At 44.6% G+C, this 13,997-nt stretch overlaps 1 protein-coding gene across 23 annotated transcripts in view; it reads right to left on the bottom strand.

Annotated features, from left to right (window-relative positions):
* CA8 (carbonic anhydrase 8 (inactive)) overlaps positions 1–13,997 on the bottom strand; it is a 210,672-nt gene that overhangs the window by 156,214 nt on the left and 40,461 nt on the right. For 6 of the 23 annotated variants that reach the window (XR_003437379.1, XR_003437369.1, XR_003437374.1 and 3 more), the window contains one exon: positions 5,162–5,249. The exons of 13 other annotated variants lie outside the window; for them this stretch is intronic. The gene's annotated coding sequence lies outside the window, so the exon portion shown is untranslated. 4 more of the 23 variants (XR_003437383.1, XR_003437387.1, XR_003437382.1 and 1 more) reach the window with 2 other exon arrangements.

Here is a 13,997-nt window from a genome sequence, read left to right as displayed (position 1 = left end):
CCAGATACCTCAGAGCAGCTTAAAGAAAAATTAAGGGTGACATAGGCAAATATTTTTTTCTTGTAGTAATTGATAGCTTTGTAGCTTGACTCCATAAACTTGGCTGCATGACTCACTAAGACTTGAAGACATGTTTCATACTATTTGGATTCCTTCCACAGGACACCATCGAGCCAGGGAAAAAAGATTTATATGCAGTCCTTACCGTGGTGTACATATTTGTGGCATGTATTTGGGCTTTTCTCCAGAAATCATGCTAGTGTATCTTGTCTAGTAAGAGATACTGGATGCCATTCAAACCAGGTGTTATTTCACAGGTCACCTTCCTGTTTTTCAAGATGTTTTAGTTCCTTACAGAGTGGCTTGGTGGTTTTCACTTGGTTGGCGTTGATTCTGAGTGGATGGGCCCTTCAGTCACGCTCCCTAAATCCAAAAGGAGACTCTTTTAGTTGCTCGGGCCGCCGTAACAGAGTACCATGGACCAGCTGGCTTAGACAACATTCATTTATTTCCTCACAATTGTGGATGCTGGACGTCTGAAATCAAGGTGTCAGCAGGGTAGGTTTCTGCAGAAGTCTTTCTCCTTGGGCTTGCTTGGCCACCTTCTCCCTGCGTCCTCACATGGTCTTCCCTCTGTGCGTGTCTGTGTCCTAATTTCCTCTTCTTCTAAGGACAGCAGTCATACTGGATGAGGGCTCACCCTAATGACCTCGTTTAAACTTAATTACCTCTTTAAAGGCCCTGTCTCCAAATAAAGTCACATTCTCAGACACCGGGGGTTAGGACTTCAGTGTAGGAATTTTGGAGGAACACAACTCAGCCCATAACAGAGACTTAGAGAGATGGGAAGAGAGAATCCCACACAGAGGTGGCTTTGATTCCAGGAACAAACATTCCTTGGAGCCCACGGTTTGTAAAACACTGTAAGTCTAGCTTCTGATGCTGCCCGTCTCCTCTATATCCGTCTCCAGGAACTAGTCCAAGGGAAGTGCCATCCCAGCAAAGTTTCCAGAACCTTCTGTTGCATCTCCATAAACTTCTTGAACCCTGCTGGCCACACCTTGGTGTCCTGCCCAGCAGACTCTGCACCGTCACGTTCAGCGCGATTCCCGGGAACACAGGGTTCTTGTGTATAGCATGTTGGCACCAGTGCTGAAGTCAACCCTCAGCCAATACGGCTAAGCAAGCTGGAAGTAATCCATCCTCTCAATAGCTGCTATAATTTTAGTACTTATTTACTACAAACATTGAATTTTGCCTTCAGGCCTCACAGAGAACAGCCCTGACAACTTCCAGAAACATATTTGAAATGCCTAACATAGCGCACACAGCTGACTAGAAACACTCCTAGTGCGAGTGACAGGAATGTGCAGAAGTGGAGGGTGTGAGGCCGTGAATCCAAGAGGAAAGCTCTCCAGGTCTGCCCCTGGTCACCCTGTCCCACTTATGACTTCTGATTTGGGCCCAGAGACCTGTAACCCTGACTCTGCAGAGACTTTAGGCCCCTGTCTCTTTCCGTATCAGTGAAACAGGGATTAAAACTATATCGTTCTCTTCCCCCCAAACTATTGTAAAACCATAAAAATGAGATGGAACTCGAAAACAAACTTGGTAAAAGGCAAAATAGACTAAATTCAAAACAGACTAAATAATATGATTTTAATTATAACCGTCTAAACCAATTTAAATCCATCAAATGCGTCCTTTTTATTCTGGCCTTGTTTACTAGTTTATACACCTTACCAGGTAAAGACTAAATGGCTCCTACAGTAAAAGTTCTACATTCAGGCCCATGAGAAGATTTAGATCTATGCTTTCATTGCCCTTAGGCTATCTTGACTGACTCCTGAAGTCTCTGGACTTCCATACTGCAGGATAGAAAAAGAAGAGCTCATTGTAACTTCACAGACTCCGAGAGCTGGCTGTAGTACAACATACGACCACCAGGGGACAGCATAGACCTGATGCTGCTTTAGACTTCACTAGGTTTGGGCCACTTGCTTTCTCTAGTGTCAAAGTGCCCTCCCTTCCCCCAGGAAAACCTCTCTGCGCTGCAGGATCTGGAAGTGCCCCAGGCGCAGCGGCACACAGCCCCCGGGAGCAGGCCCTCGGCCTGAGCTGGAGTCCAGCCCTCCTCCTGCCCTATGCACGGCAGGGCACTCAGCTGCTGGGCAAGGTGGTGCTGAGAGGTGGTCCCAGAGAACAGGCACACAGTATACAGGCATCAAAAACGACCAGACTTAGGTTAGCGCTGAACTCACAGTTTCGCAGGCCCCAGCGCTTTCTGCAGCGTCAGAGAGCAGGAACCAGCTTTCGGGGGAAGAGGCCGCCTGGGGCACTTGCACCAACAAGACCCCAGACTCCCGGTAAAGGATATTAGTAAACAGCAACCAAGGATATCATACGTAAAGTTATTTTGTATTTTCAAAGTGTTCTGACCTCACTCTTATTCATTATTAGCTAATAATTCTGAACCATCACCTTCATGTTATGGATGAAACAATGGCACACGAGAAATCAGGGCTTTAAGGAGAAAGCAGCGGGGCCCAAAGCAGAAGCCAAGTCTCCCTCGTACCATTAGTTGTTAAACACGCCAACCCCCAACTCCATCCCCACCCCCAAGCGCAGAACCGCTAACGGTACGAAGAAAACCCCAACCTGGAAGCCAGACGCATTTGGAAACCAGGTAGAGAGGGCATGAGACAGCAGGAACAGAAACTTCGCCTGCCTCCCCCCATGGGGTATTCTGCACCTCTGAGGCTGTGTGGAAACGAACACGACCTGTCTGTCGAGCACAGATGTGGCCGGAGGGGAACCGAGGCAGCATCGCAGCATCGCGCGGGCAGATCTGCGGCGACTGGGTCGTAGGGACCACTGCGCGCTCTGCGCCCGGCACCTCCCGCGGTTCCCACGCACCAACCTCCCCTTCATCCCTGTGACTGATGCTCCCGGACCCCGCCCGGAAATTCTGTCTATGAGCTAATTATGGTGAATGACCTAAGTGCGCTGGGCAGGAGTCGGCAGGTGAGGATCGGTAGGTGAGAGCTGACTATTCACGACACGGCAGCCTTTGATGCGAGCGGAGCAGAAAGTTTGGCGGAAACTCAACACCTCTTAGAAGTAGAGATTGGTCAAGAGGAAGAAAGGAGAACCCATTGTGGAAGTTTTCAAGAAGGAGACAAAGATGCCTGTGTTTTGTATCGCTCAGCTGCCTCAAGAAAATGTCCATTTGTTTCCTTTACACTCCTTTTACATTTTAAGTGGAACCTAGTGAATGTGTCTTTTCAGGGTTCCCAATTTCACCGTTTTCTCTACACCTCATGTTGCCATTTTAATGAAGCATCATTTATCCAGAGAGTGTGGGAACAAAACTTATTTAATGACCTCTCAGAGCAAACACTGAGTTCTTCGAGTATCTCCCTGAATTAAAACCCGCACCCCACAATACACTTCCTTTTTTAAATGCCAGTTTGCCAACTACTGCAAACCGATAAACAGGGCTTCCCTTTACTCTCAAGCCACAGGGTTCCTGTCGATCTCGCAGCCTGGGGGATCCATGAGAAACCCCAGACCCCCAGCCCTCAGCTGTGCCCTGGGAGGGCTCAGTGGCACAGCAGTGGTCCCCTTGGCAGCACAGGGGACTCAGCAGAGACCTAGGATCACCTTGGAGGTTATCCAGTCCAACTTTTCACTTTACAGACAAGGAAACTGAGGCAGGTGGGGAGAGGATGCAGAGGCTACATGGGTGTCACAGGTGGGTGGCGGGAGGCACGGAGGCTGAGGTTGGCCCCATGCCGTTCCCACACCCTCTGCCTCAGCATCACTTAGGGCAGATGTGCGAAGTGCCTGTTCCTGAGCCCCTTCTCAAAGCTACTGAACTGGAATTTCGGGGGGTTAGGGACTAGGAATTTATATCTCAACCACACCACACCGCTGCAGCTGTGATACACACTACCTTTTGGGAAGCGCTTGTAGGAGTAGAAAGAAAACAAGCTTGGAGTCAGAAAAGATCTGGTTTGAATCTCTTCTCTGCTGCTTACCAGCTTTGCACCTTTGGCGAGCTAACGACTCTGAACTCTGGGTGCTCATCCATAACCGGGGCGGCTGTGAGGGCCACAAGGGACGGTGCATATAGGCACCCTCAGGTCCCAAGGCCTGACACTGGAATGCACTCAGTCAGAGTCACCTGTCCTCTGGGGAGTGCTGGACTGGAGCCCCAGAGCTCCCATTTATGGACTATATGAGACTGGCCTCATCACTTGCGTCTTTCGAGCCACAATTTCCTTGTCTGTAAATGGAGATAATAGTATTACCTCCTCCCAGGAATGCTGTCAAAGTCAGATGTAAATATCATGCTGTAGCTGCATGGACTGGTCATGAAACAAAACCACTCCAGGTCTTTCACACAGACAGGATTCAAGGCAGGGGTTTGATTCCACAGGGGATGGAAGAGCTAAGAGGAACCAAACAGAATAAAGGGCTCATCCTGAGATTGGCTGCCGGCAGGTCAAAGGAAGGCGGTAGTTGTACACAGTCCAGGCGTCAGGGTCCCTAGCAGAAGCTAGGACCATGGTGGGGCAGGAGAATTAACACCACAGAGAACTAGCTGGATGTGGAGAGCCCACACAAGGCAGATGGGAACGGGGAGAAAGGCCTTCACCACCCTGTAGTCTCCTTGCCTGGAGGAGGGAGAGGTCAGAAGACAGGGTGGCCTGGGAAAGGTAATTCCTGGAGATACAGAGCAGAGAAAAAGGGTGACACTGGGTCTAAGAGCAAATAAGCAATGCCTGGCACACACACATAAAAACACTGACACGGGGGCTTCCCTGGTGGCACAGTGGTTGAGAGTCCGCCTGCTGATGCAGGGGACACGGGTTCGTGCCCCGGTCTGGGGAGATCCCACATGCCACGGAGCGGCTGGGCCCGTGAGCCATGGCCACTGAGCCTGCGCGTCCGGAGCCTGTGCTCCGCAACAGGAGAGGCCACAGCAGTGAGAGGCCCGCGTACCACAAAAAAAAAAAGGAAAAAAAACACTGACACGGTCTCAGACACAGAAGAGGCGTTCTCTTAGTGCTTGTCACTGTAGTTGTCAACCACGACATGTAACAGCCTGATGAAGAAGGCACTTGGCAAGAAAAGCACATGTTTGTCAGAAGCCTACCTTTCATTAGTCACATACAGGCATCATTTCTCCAGGGCTGGTGACCATGTGGAAGGGAAGTCCGGAAATTAGAATCCTAGATGGGACTCTAATAAAAATAAATTGAGGCTCAATTTCTTCATGTATGAAAATGTAAATAACACACTATTTCATAAAGTATCATGAGGATGTGATGAGCTCATAGATATGAAGTACTTCATACACTCAAAGTCCTATACAGATACAGGATTTGTTTGTATTCTCAAAAAGGGGACATTTTCAAAAAACAGGTTCACCATGACCTACACTCAATCTAATTACTTATTTTTCCAACCTAGTTTTCAAGCTCCTCATTTTCTTTTCAGGAATTCAAATAGAACACCATTGGAGCAAATAACTATGAAATATATAATTCAGTACCAGCAAAATGATGTTCCAACCAAAAGCTTCCATGAGAACCACCAGGCTAATGTGATAACACGCTGTTCTATGAACAGAGTATTCTTACGCATCCTCACAAGCCTTGACCATCCAGTTTTTCTGTCTCCACTGATTAGACTGATGACCCAGTGGCTACGTAATGACGTGATACATGTATATGTAATAAAAGCTATTATTTGACTCATCTCTTTGTGTACTTCATGTGCATTATTACCACTTTATTATATGGTAATAATTCTCATTATTTGCTTTTATTATTATTTCAGCTTCTCAGCTGGAAAATCATTGATACTCAGAATGCTGAATTAACTTGCCCAAGGTCCCTCAGCTTGGCACCAGCAGAGCCAGGATTGGATCCCAATTCGGGCTGAGTTCTAAGCCAGCTGCTCACCTCTACCTGTCTACACATTTGCCTTTGGGGTGCGGTTCACTGAAGGAGATGATTCTGTGTCATCAATTATAATGGAAAGAGCCTTAAACTCAGAACAAGAAGATGTGAATTCTATACAACCTGGCTCTAGCCAGTGCTGTGTCCTTGCCCACAAAATGATAGAATCAGTTTGAAGGTGAACTTTTACAAGTACAACATTTGCTAAGTTTTATAAATTCCTGATTAATCAACAGTTCTGATAACAAAAATGCTATTGTTTTGGCATGGTGTTCATGAACAGTTAACGACATTTGATATATCTTCGTAACGAGAAAACGATTCACTTCTGCTCTTTTGTTCTTTTTTTTATTAGCCCAAGCCATTGTGCCGGGCATTGGGAAATACTGTGAAATTTACTATTCTTAACATACTTTTAAACATCTTAAAATTTTTCCCCAAAGTAGTACATTACCTATTCGGGCACATTTTATTCTGTTGGTTTTAACAAAGCCTGTCCTGGGACGTGGCCAGACTGCCAGCGTGTCCCTGAGTGTCATCCATCACTAAGCAGCTGGCAGAGCTCGCCTGGGCTTGGTGAGCCAGGCATGAGGCCAGGAACCAGGACCAGGTGAGAGAAGAGGGAGGGGAGCCCGGGAGAGGGCAGCAGCGGAGGGCAGGTGTGAGGACAGTCAGGAAACCCCAGCTGAGATGAAGCAGTTGGAGGCCCGGGTGGCCCCGCAGATCAGTCTGGGCCTTGCGTGTTAGCTCAGGAGGGATCACGAGTGACTTTTGAAGGAAGAAAACCAAGCCCCAAGTTTGCACGGCCTGACATTTGCAAAGAAAGGAGAAGACCAACTGTCTGAACGAGGAAAATTCCCTAGAAGGGGCAACAAGGAGATGCCAGGGATTGAAGGACAAAGAGACCAAAACTCCTCACTTTCCCTGGACCACAATGTAGAGAGCCAAAGCAGGTAACACAAAGTGACCACCCCCCAGGAACATGGAAGAAAGTTGTCCCCAAAGAGCTAAGCTGGTGAGTCTACGTTTCATGTAAGAGGTTAGTCATCTGGTTAACCCAAGAGACTGTTGAAAGGTGGTCAGAACACCCAAAACGCCAGTCCAGAAGGACTCAAGAACTACCATAGGAAGGCCGACTTGCTGTGTGATTGGAATCAGGCAATCAAGAGAATCAGTCAATTATACTGAACCCTATCAGAAGAAAGAGTGAACTTGAAAGCATGGTCAGCCTCACACACAGATTCAGGAAACATGAAGATCCACCAGGGGGTGGTACCCGCACAAGCGCTGATGAAGGGGGCGGGTGGAGCGACCCACAGACCCCAGCCCTACGATCAGTGGACCTGAAACCCAATGTGATTAATTATCTAAATCAGACAACTCCTTCTCTTTGCTCTGATTCTGTATTCACTAGGGAATCTCCTGAGTATAATTTTACTCCCCAAGGAGAGCTGCCAGGAGAGAGAGCATATGCTCGTCATACTGGCCTAAATCTCTCCGCCAAAGGGATGCTCAGAGTTGCCACCGCAAAATAGTACTGGCACTTTGATGTATACCTCAGTCTTCTGTCACCTGAGTTAATGGGAGTCGGCCCCTGAGGGCTGGATTCATACCAAGTGTGCTTAAAATGTTAAATGTTTGAAGCTTTAAAGCTGAGAACCTGATCTGGGATAGTGTGGAATCTATAGGTGGTAAATGCCAATTTAGGAGACACGTGGGCATTGACACAACCAATCTTCCTTAATAATATCCCAACATTGGGCTTCCCTGGTGGTGCAGTGGTTAAGAATCCGCCTGCCAATGCAGGGGATATGGGTTCGAGCCCTGGGCCGGGAAGATCCCACAGGCCGCGGAGCAACTAAGCCGGTACACCACAACTACTGAGCCTGTGCTCTAGAGCCCGAGACCCACAATTACTGAAGCCCACGCGCCTGGAGCCCGTGCTCCACAAGAGAAGCCACTGCAGTGAGAAGCCTGCACACTGCAACGAAGAGTTGCCCCCACTCGCTGCAACTAGAGAAAGCCTGTGCACAGCAACGAAGACCCAACACAGCCAAAATAAAATAAATAAACAAATTAATTAATTTATAAAAAAAAAAAAAAAAAATCCCAACATTGTCAAATGCCATTGTACAGACCTAGACAAATAACAGTATTAGATGTGCACCTGCCAGTTCACCTCAAATACTCCTCCAAATAGCTTTGTAGCCTATAAAACTGGAGGAATTGCTGTCTTGGGCCAGATCTGTGTTGCAGGGAAAGATTCCAGGTCTTCGAACTGTAAATAAATTCAGTAGCAGTGGGCATTAAATTGTGAACTGCTACAGCATGGTGTAGATGTGGTGAGGAAGACAGCTATCTGCACAGCTTTCCATGACACTCCAACTATCCTTCAGAGCTCTGCTTAGGTAACTTCTGGGACTTTTACTGATTCTTAGCAATTTTTTTTTTTTTTTTTTTTGCGGTACACGGGCCTCTCACTGCTGTGGCCTTTCCCATTGCGGAGCACAGGCTCCGGACGCGCAGGCTCAGCGGCCATGGCTCACGGGCCCAGCCGCTCCATGGCACATGGGATCCTCCCAGACCGGGGCACAAACCCGTGTCCCCTGCATTGGCAGGCGGACTCCCAACCACTGCGCCACCAGGGAAGCCCCGATTCTTAGCAATTTAATCCATGTGTACCAAAAATCAAATAGCCCTCTGCCCATAAACAAATAACCCACAATATTTGTATTAGAATGCTGACATTCTAAAAGTCAAGAAACAGGAGATATTATAGCTGAAGAGACAAACCATTTTGACCCATAAAAAGGTTTTTAATTTCTTTGAAGGTAACTATTAAAATTAAAATTGTAAAGAAACAATAGATTAGAAAGATATTTGCAGCAAATACAGCAGTTAAAAAGGGAAATAAACATTTTATTAAAAATTATCCAAAATTCCTAATAAATAAGTGAAAATGAAAAAAGAGAAATTCTACTATATACCTATTATTTTTAAATTTTGGGGGTCACACCATGTGGCTTGTGGGATCTCAGTTTCCCATCCAGGGATTGAACCTGGGCCACAGCAGTGAAAGCCCAAATCCTAACCACTAGGCCACCAGGGAACTCCTTACTACATGCATATTCAAAAGTAAGCAAGAATACCCAGCAAAATTTAAGTACAGTTGGGAAGAAAACAAGATTCTTATGCTATTAATGGTACATATTTACACAGCTTTTCTTGATTTCATTGCACATCAAGAATGATGAAACCATTTACATTCTTTTACAACTAGTCTGATGTTAAGGTTTTTATCCTAAGTAAAAAAAAAATTAAAGGAATAAAAGGCTACATGCATTAACACAATCATTCTAGTATTACTTGTAACAGAAAAACTTGAAAACAACCTAAATTTCCAAAGAGAGACAATCAAACTGACTGTGATGCTGAGTTATGTTCAGTAGAATGTGATACAGTCATTTAAAATTGTAACATTTAGGTCTGTGTAAAATTTGGGGGAAATGTTTAGAATATGCTAATAAACATAAGTCTGAGTATCTGATTTTAAGTGTATTACAACTACAGCTATGGAAATATGTGAGCGTGTGAACAAAGTCTGGGAGACAACAGGAAACAAGAAACTCTTGTGATATATTTGAATCCACCACTTACCGGCTGGCAAGACCCTGGGCATGTTACTTAACTGCTCTGTGCCTCAGTTGCCCAGTCTGTAAAATGGGGATAATAATAATACCTACCTAGTAAGGTTACTATACAGATTAAATGAGTTATTGTATGTAAAAATGCTTTAAAAACTGTGTATTTTGTATATAACACAAAATAAGTGCTAAACATATTGCTTTATCTATCAAGACTTCAGAATGTAACACCAACAAACTAACACATAAGGTCTTTTTAAAACATAAACCACAAAATCATTATCTCAAATAATAAAGTTAATATTAATGTCTCAATATCATTTAATACTCAATATATTTTCAATTTTTCCCTAAATGTCTCAAAACTTTTTTCATACACGTACTTGTTCAAATCAGGATCCAATAAAAGACACACACATTGCATTCAATTGATGTCTTTTATGTCTCTTTATACCATCACGATTTCCCTACTTTTTTTTTTTTTTTTGGCTGCATTGGATCTTCATTGCTGCATGGAGGCTTTCTCTAGTTGCGGCGAGTGGGGTCTACTCCTTGTTGCGGTGCTCAGGCTTCTCATTGCGGTGGCTTCTCTTGTAGCGTAGCATGGGCTCTAGGTGCACGGGCTTCAGTAGTTGTGGCTCGCGGGCTCTAGAGCGCAGGCTCAGTAGTCGTGGCACATGGGCTTAGTTGCTCTGCAGCATGTGGGATCTTCCCAGACCAGGGATCAAACCAGTGTCCCCTGCATTGGCAGGTGGATTCTTAACCACTGCGCCACCAGGGAAGTCCCTCCCTACTCTTTCTGTTGTGCTATTTTTACTGCCACTTACTTGTTGGAGAAACCTACAGAATTTCTCACTTGCTGGACTCTGCTGATTGCATCCATATGGTATCAGTTAACATGTTCCTCTATCTCCTGAATTTCCTGTAAACTGTAGCTAGATCTGAAGATTTAATCAGATTTAGATTAAATGTCCTTTTTTCCTTTTACTTTTTTTGCAACAATGCTTCATAGGTGATCCTGTGTACTTCCTACTTTATCTCATCAAAAGCACCTATTTTTTAAAAATTATTTATTTATTTATTTATTTGGCTGCGTTTGGTCTTAGCTGCGGCATGTGGGATCTTCGATGCGGTGCGCAGGCTTCTCTCCAGCTGTGGCACGAGCTCCACAGCGTGCGGGCTCAGTAGTTGCGGCATGTGGCAAATATGTCCTGTGGCCTGTGGGATCTTAGTTCCCTGACGAGGGATCGAATCTGTGCCCCCTGCAGTGGAAGGCAGATTCTTAACCACTGGACTGCCAGAGAAGTTCCTGATTTCCTATTTTTAAGGAAGTGAAGATGGATCAATTAGGAGCTACTATAAATAGGACATGGTACCCGTGGAATATGAAGAAGACAGGCATTGAGGATGCTTCTTGTGCTTCTGGCTTGGGTGATGTGGAGCCAAAGTAAAGGAAGTAAGTGATAGGATGGGGGAAGGAGAGGGATAAAAGGTGGAAAGGAGGGAAAGAGAAGGGAAAGGGGGGAAGGAGGTGCTGGACCCCAGAAGAAGGTGCTTGGAGACTCCAGGAAGAAAATAATTAATTCAATTTTCAAAGGGTCCAAGTTGAAATACTTTGTAATATACCCAGAGGGAGAAGGAAAGGAAATAGTTGGAAAGATAAACTTACCAACTTAGAGTTAGGCAGAAGTGTCATACTTTTCTTTCTACACAAAGAAAGATGGAGTATTTTCATATCGTATGTTTGCTTTTCCGTGTTTTAAGAAGATAGTGATCCTGAACAGGCATCTCAGGAAAAAGGAAGAAGCCCCAGACCAGAGAGAAGGCTGCCCGGGGATGAGACTCAGAAGGGGAGGGACGCAAACACACAACCCCAAGTGTGGACCGAGAGAGAACAAATGTGGACTAACGAGAACGGAAGAGGATTAGTGGGAGGGACCTGTCCTCATCTGCAAGCCCAGAGGAGGAGGGGACTCAGACAAGGACCACAGGGAAGGCTTCGCTGGACACTGTCCAGCGGTGGACGTGGCTGTGTGCTGAAGACGAACTTGGTCACAGAAGAACTAGGAAACAGAAGATTTCGAAACAAAGTTCAGCTGCATGGGCTTCCTTCTCCTAGTAAGAAGTTGTCTGGATGCTCTTTGCCACTGATCCTGCCTGTTAGTGGGTCCCTGCATGTCTGGACTTCCCTAGCCTTTGCCTCTTGGTCTGTAAGTAAAGGATAATGTTATTTACCATAGAGGAGTGTCATGGGAATTAAATGTCATTGCAGATGTGAAGGACTTAACGGAGGGGTTTCTGATATGTGGTATTCAGGAAATGCTTATTCTTTCTCCAGATCTCAGTATTTCTTTTCCTTTCTTTAGTACGGATACACTATAGTTTTACGAATAATTTTTTTGATTAAGAAACTCGCCAGATGTCTAACCTACCAAAAGTGATGTCATAATAGCCTTTCTTTTTTCTATATACATTTTGAAATTTTGTAATGTAATTTTTATTGAGATATAATTGATACAAAACATTATCTTGGTTTCAAGTGTACAACATAATGGTTCGATATTGCTAAATGATCAACACAACCACCACCACTCAGAGTTACAAAGGTTTTTTTCTTGTGATGAGAACTTTTAAGATCTTCTCTCTGAGCAACTTTTAAATGTAAATACAGTATCATTAACTATTATCATCAAGCTGTACATCACATCTCCTGGACTTATTTATTTTATAACTGGAAGTTTATACCTTTTGATCACTTTCAACGATTTTGCCCACTCCCAACCGTATGCTTCTAGAAACTCGCATATTTCCCTAGACCTCCATATTTTTTTAATACGTATTTATTTGGCTGTTCTGGGTTTCTGGGTCTTAGTTACGGCATGCAGGATCTAGCTCCCTGACCAGGGATCGAACCCAGGCTCCCTGCATTGGAAGCATGGAGTCTTAACCACTGGACCACCAGGGAAGTCCCTAGACCTCCATATTTTTAAACAACCCCATCCGACAGAAAAGGAATTTGAGGCTGGTAAGTCACCGACCTGGTAGATGTTGAAGCCCAAATGCAGACACTAGTTTTCTGATTATAAATCTCACTAAAGCATGAAAATCTTGTATTTCAATTCCATATTTTTAGACACTTAAAAGCAGAGTGCTATGGGAATGTGTGAAGCATTTTGAACCACAGTTCACAGGTAACATTTTGGAAAAGTTTATTGGGAGTGATTCTGAGTTACCCATTTGGAGATAGGAAGGGAGAGAAGTACTAATGCAGAAATTTGTAGCTGTGGTCCTCAAATATATTAGATATTTGTCAAATATATTAGATATTTGTCAGGATTTTGATTGTTTTACTGAGAAGCAAGGAATAAGTAAAAACAGAGATTCATCATGTTCACAGATGAACACTCAAGCAATATGCAGTTAATCACAAGCTTTCTCTTATGCAAATATTTCAGTGTGAAATCATACCCATAAGTGCGACTGTGAAGTCCTGTAGGAAACTGAAACAGAACACAGTTCAGCTGTGGCACAGCTCAGCTGTGCCTTACTCTCTTGTTGTATTTGTGTATATTGCTAAACCATCTCTGAAAAGAGAACTGAATTTTCAAATACATTTTCTCATTGATTTTCATTACAGATGTGAAGATACTTTTCCATTTTATTCAACTAATGTGCATATTTTCAGTCACAGACTGTGTTACAGTATGAATGGCACTGTTAACCACTATACACAAAGGCACACACCTGACCTATATTATAATGAAAGCCAAGAAACATGGAAAGGGGCTTTGTAACAGCGACCGTGCTATTGTAATGATTCAATGTATGGTTTCAAGATTGGCTGTCACCACCCTTTGCTGGCTGAGTGACTTTAAGCTACTTAAACTCTTTAAGCCTTAATTTCCTTAACTGTAAAATGGGGATAATACCTAATTAATGGTGTTGTGATGATGAGACACAATGACAGATGTAAGGAGCTTCATCCAGTAAGTACTCAATAAGGAGCAGCAGAAACAGGAGAAGGAAGGAAGAGCCGTAGTCGTGGTAACTGTACTATTGATATAGCAGTAGCAGCAGCGGTAGCAGCAGTAATAGAAGTGATCTATGTAAGTGGGTAGCTTATATTACAACCATCCCTATGCCTAAGAATATTTATGGAATGATCCTGGGAGAGCAAGAAAACTCATGACTCAATATTTCTCCTCTACAGTCAATCTTTGTGCTTGGATTTCCCACCATCAGCGTCAAGGGGTTGCATTTTCAGGAAACCACTAGTAAAAGATAAGACCCTGAGCAGATGAACAGTGAGAGGAATTTTGCGGGTTTGTCCTGAGAGGAGGTAGTAAGGACAAATGAAAGGGGAGGGAAGAGAGGAGAACAAGAG

The sequence above is a fragment of the Aethalodelphis obliquidens genome, unplaced genomic scaffold (genome assembly GCF_003676395.1).
Source record: "Aethalodelphis obliquidens isolate GAN/ISIS:26980383/991018 unplaced genomic scaffold, ASM367639v1 scaffold33, whole genome shotgun sequence".
Classification (NCBI taxonomy): domain Eukaryota; kingdom Metazoa; phylum Chordata; class Mammalia; order Artiodactyla; family Delphinidae; genus Aethalodelphis; species Aethalodelphis obliquidens.
Note: the sequence above shows the minus strand (reverse complement) of the source record. Positions and strands in the feature narration are given on the sequence as shown.